Source organism: Pecten maximus, chromosome 10 (assembly GCF_902652985.1).
Source record: "Pecten maximus chromosome 10, xPecMax1.1, whole genome shotgun sequence".
NCBI lineage: Eukaryota > Metazoa > Mollusca > Bivalvia > Pectinida > Pectinidae > Pecten > Pecten maximus.
The window spans coordinates 10,982,852-10,988,851 of record NC_047024.1 but is presented as its reverse complement, the minus strand read 5'-3'; positions in this window follow the sequence as shown (position 1 = coordinate 10,988,851).

The following is a 6,000-nucleotide window of genomic DNA, read 5'->3' as shown; positions in this document are numbered from 1 at the left end:
ATTTAGTTTGGTGCTAATGAAGTTATGCATTTGACATGAATCTGGTTGGGTTCAAATAAAAGGAACCCATTAAAGTTCTGATTTTAAACCTTAAAAAATTGCGTTTGGGGAAGCGCATGATATTTTTAGGTCATCTGACCCAAAGGGTCAGGATGACCTATAGCCATCGTGTTTCGTCCGTCGTCGTCCGCCGTCCGTAAACTTTTCACATTTCAATCTTCTTCTCAAGTTCCACCAGTGGGATTAAGCTGAAAATTGCCAGGAATGATCCTGAGATGGTCCTGACCAAGTGTTGTTATTTTTTGGGTTGGTCCGAAATCCAAGATGGCCGCCATCTTGAAAAAACATTTTAAACTTCTTCTCAAGTTCCACTAGTGCTGTTGGACTGAAACTTGCCTGAAATGATCCTGAGATGATCCCGACCAAGTGTTGTTATTTTTCTGGGCGCTCCGAAATCCAAGATGGCCACCATAGCCGCCATCTTGAAAAACACATTTTAAACTTCTTCTCAAGTTCCACCAGTGCTATTGAGCTGAAACTTACCTGAAATGATCCTGATATGATCCCGACCAAGTGTTGTTATTTTTCGGGTCAGTCCGAAATCCAAGATGGCCGCCATAGCCGCCATCTTGAAAAACACGTTTTAAACTTCTTCTCAAGTTCAACCAGTGCTGTTGGGCTGAAACTTGCCAGAAATGATCCTGAGATGATCCTGACAAAGTGTTGTTATTTTCCAGGTCGGTCCGAATTCCAAGATGGCCGCCATAGCCGCCATCTTGAAAAACACATTTTAAACTTCTTCTCAAGTTCCACCAGTGCTATTGAGCTGAAACTTGCCTGAAATGATCCTGATATGATCCCGACCAAGTGTTGTTATTTTTTGGGTCGGTCCGAAATCCAAGATGGCCGCCATAGCCGCCATCTTATAAAAAACATTTTAAACTTCTTCTCAAGTTCCACTAGAGCTGGAAATGGGTGAGGATGTCGAGGAAGGCGAGCCAACATAGTGTTGTTATTTTTTTGGCGTCGTAAAAACTATGACATTGCAGCAATATGGCGGCCATTTTGTAACATGATTGCGCAATCATGGTTTTCCTGAACAACACCTATTTCAAACTTCTTCTCAAATTCCCCCAGTGGTATTCAGCCCTAACTTACCAGAAATAACCCTGAGATGGTCCTTACCAAGTGTTATTATTTATCGGGTCGGCCAGAAATCCAAGATGACCGCCATGGCAGCCATCTTAAAAAACACATTTTAAGCTTCTTCTCCAGTTCCACTGGTGCCATTGAGCTTGAAATTGGTGAGGATGTTAAGAAAGGAGGGCCAACATAGTGTTGTTATTTTTTCGGCCTCGTAAAAACTTTGAAATGGCAGCCATGGCGGCCATTTTGTAACATGATTGCGCAATCATGGTTTTCCTGAACAATGCCTATTTCAAACTTCTTCTCAAATTCCACCGGTAGGATTCAGCTCTAACTTACCAGAAATTATCCTTAGATGGTCTAGACCAAGTGTTGTTATTTATTGGGTCGGTCAGAAATCCAAGATGGCCACCATGGCCAACAGTGCTACTATATACATGCTACAGAGAATGCATACTACAATAATATAAGGGTTTTAATTTAGAGTCAGATGACCGTTAAGGCCCCTGGGCCTCTTGTTATTTGAATTTTACAACTCTTGTTCACACCTTTTGTAGTTGTTTGCGGAAACTCCCAAGAATATGAAAGTAATGATGTCGGAAGTATTCTACTTTCATTTTTAGCTCGCCTGGACCGAAGGTTGGTTTAGCTTTTGCATGGCGCAGGGTCTGTCAACATTTGCTTCAAATTGCCACTAGTCAAAAGTTATTGGATTTTGACCAAATTTGGTCTGAAACATACTTTGCGGAAGGGGATCAGATTTTGCATAAATGGTGACTTGACCCCCAAGGAGCAGGGACTACTTGTCATCAAGTTATCAATGGATTTGAACCCAATTTAGTCGGAAATATCCTTTGGGGAAGGAGAACAGATCGTGTATAAATAGTGACTGGCCCTATAGGGGAAATTGAGATAATGCCTTTAAATCGCTACTAGTCATAAAGTTATGAATGGATTTAAACCCAGTTGGTCGGAAACATCCTTGGGGGAAGGGGAGCAGATTTTGCATAAATGGGTTACTGACCCCGTGGGGCCCAATAGGGGAAATAGAGGCAATTCCTTTAAATCGCTACTTGTCATAAAGTTATGAATGGATTTTGACCAAATTTGGTCAGAAATATCCTGGGGGGGGGGGGGGGGGGGGGGACAGATCAATTCTGCATAAAGGGTGACTCTGACCCGTAAGGGGCCGGAGGGGTGGGTCCCAATAGGGGAAATAGAGGAAATTCCTTTAAATCACCACTAGTCATAAAGTTACGAATGGAATTGAACCCAATTTGGTCGGAAACATCCTTGGGGGATGGGGAACAGATTTTGCATGGATGGTGACTCCGACCCCCGAGGGGCCAAATGGGCATGGCCCCATAGGGGAAACGGAGGCAATGCCTTTAAATCGCTTCTAGTCATAAAGTTATGAATGGATTTGAACCCAATTTGGTCAGAAACATCTTTAGGGGAAGCTAGGGGAACAGATTTTGCATAAATAGTGTCTTTGACCCCCAAGGGGCCACTTAGGGGAAATGGAGGTAATTCCCTTAAATCACTACTAGTAAATTTATGAATGCATGTTAACCTTGTAAAACAATTCTTTAGGCCTTTCAGACCCTTAGAGAGTCTGGACTTCGTTATTTCTTTAAAGCAGTTGGGATCCCCACACTATAACCATATACAGCGTTGTTTGAGATTGACAGATAAAACATTATTTTGACACTTGGTCAAATCCAACCCGGTGAGCGATACAGGCCCCATGGACCTTTTGTTAGACGCCTTATATAATTATAACGATGGGCGAGACTATCCCGAGTCAAGAAACTACTTTTTATGCATGTAGCTTTCGTCAGCACGGTATGAAATTGAGGGTTAATCACTTCAAATAAGGACGAAATTAATACATAACTAAGCAAAACTAATTTAAACATCGGTCTGTAGCTCGATTAGGCCTCTCCCCTCTGGAAAATTGAGGGACATATCTGATGTAGACCGATGTTTAAATTACAGGTTCGCTTAGTTATGTATTAATTTCATCCTTATTTAAAAAAAAATATTGGCTTTTATGATATTTATTTATTTATTTATTTTTGTCAAAAGGTGTAGATTCAAAGAAAATTATCATGTCTGCATACATAGAAACAAAATTAGTTACAAGAGAAGTAATTCGTGATGAAGAAATGATGAAACAGTTTCTAACTCATGATGTTTTATGCTGCAGAAATAATGAGCGGTTTCTCTATAGGGCATACCTTCAAGCAAAGCGGCTCAGGTGCCGACATAGACCAAAACATATTTATTTTTATTTATTTATGAATGCATTGTAAACATCGAACGCTGCAGAACATTCAAAATCAACCTATTTTGCAATATATATGACTGAAATAGCCTAAAAGATTCAAAAGAAGTTGAAATTCTTTAACATCTAACTTAATCTAATCATTCGGTTGAACACGTCGCCATCTTGTTTGCCGGTGTGCCGGTGCTTCCAAACCGACAGGAATTCACGCCGATCGGCACGTGCCGAAATTGCGCGCGCATATTCGGGACACACTCAAGTAATTTTGCCTGCGGCACCGCCACGTCAGAATTAAGTTCGCCTATAGATTCCTAAATTTCCCCCTTCGTTCGATGTGCCTCTAGCTTGTGGATGACTTTAACAGTAAGCCCCGATGCGTCCCTAGAATATTAAAATGAAGGGCCTTAAATTTTCTAAATCGTGGAAATGGCGTGATTTTTTAAGGAAGCGGTGGTGCATGCGTCGGAACGTAGGTTTTACGTGTATATAGGATGTTTTTGAAAGAAAAAAATATCGATCTTTTCAACGATCATAAGCATATTGCTCTACACTCAGCAGAAACATGTTTTTTTCCCATCGAGAAACGTAGTTGTCGATTTTTTGTTGTAGAGAGCTTTCCTCCCTTTTCGTATATATGAACACTGGGGGTGTCATTTTTACCAAATTTTAATCTAGCCCTCCAAAACGTCTCAAAATGTGCTCTACACACTAGGGAAGGTCCAAATACATGTAGGCTGTAACAAATTCTCAAGTCCCTTTGGTTCGTTCGACTTTTTATCTCGTTTGTACGACTTTATATCTCATTCATACGACTTTGCAACTCGTTCGTACGACTTAATTCTGTCTCGTTCAGTATTGTAACTGTATGTATTCACGTAACCTAATGGCATATCCTAGTCGCAAAAACAAAATACCATTGTTTTTGGCATCAAGCCATCCGATAAATGTTCTTTAGGCTTGGACTGAAAATACCACAAGTTAAAAACAGTATGATGCATGCTTGGTACAATGAATAGGCTGAATACATATAGGAAACACTTTGTAAATATAGCATTTCCACTTAAATTGCGTAACTGCAAAGCGGCCCGGTCACAACAGAAGTCATAAAATTGTCCTTCGTCGTTTGTGGTACTATGTTATGGATGTATAGAGTTACCCATGGCGATGTAAATCCATTTAACATGGATTCAAGCTCTATATATACATGAATGACTAGAAATATAGAATGAGCAGTCAGGTGTGTGGTATCAAATATTCATTTCGTTATGACTTTGAAGTGCCGTTATTACTAGATACCAATCGCAACATCTCGGATATCTTTCTGGCAATCTTTTCCCGAGATGTTGCAAAGTTATTTATATGGAACGCCAAATTAACATATATTCAATTAATTGAACCTATCTTCAATTATTTGAAGGTCCAATTTTTTGTACCTATCTTTAATTATTTAAAGATAGGGTACAATTGAATTGAACCTATCTTTAATTAAAATGAACCTATCTTCAATTGAATTTAACCTATCTCTAATTGAATTTAACCTATCTCTAACTGAATTAAACCTATCTTCAAATACAAGTTTACATATCCTTAATTAAATTAAACCATCAGTGTCAAACAAGGCGGGTTCCTTACTGTGAAAGACTCTGATATAAGGATTGAATGGATTCTATTTTTTTATTTTCATGGCGGCTATAAATAGCAGTAGCTATCTACATACCCCGTGGTGCGCATTAGCACATCTCGGAAGATATGTAGATAGCTACTGATGTTTTCATACTGTATTCATAGTGTGTTCATGGCCAAATGTTTGTTGTTTTCACTTGGTATGTTCTTAAATATAAAGAATCTACACTCAGAATGTAAATACAATGTTGAATTCAAACCGGTAGTTATTTTAACCAAGACAGTATGTAGTGCTGTAGCATGCATTAAGCACTTTTGTTAACAATTAATAAGGATGTCAGTAATACAAATAACCTATTCTGGTGGTGTCACTTCTTCTGCTCAATCGATATGAGTGCATTGACGTGTATAGGAAATGCGTTCTTTCGGGTAAAACATGTCATCTTGTAACTTTGTGACTGTGGGAGTTTTTATCGGATTTAAAGGAGATGATGATGATGATGATGATGATGATGATGACGACGACGACAGTGATGATAGAATCATACTATTTCTGTAAGTTTCTATCAGATTTGTTTGACCCACACTGTTACCATCTTGTAACACATAACAGGTATATAAGATACAAGGTCACTAGTATCCGATTCTGAGATAAATACTGATTAAGTAGGTTACATTCAGCTACATGCTACCATAATCAATGAGGCAACTGCGTTTTGTTTGCTACCTGAATTTGTTTTAAAAAGCAATAAGGTAATCCCAATGGGTAGTGTGAGGAAGGCGAAGATTTTAGTTTTCAGTAAATATTGATAAAATTATGAAGGATTTCATCAATCAGCATCTTTACATCGGTTACAGATGGATTTTTTACGATAAATCAACTGTTTTTAAAGAAAAACTTATTTTGTTAAATAAGTGTATACCATTAGAAACTGACATTAATT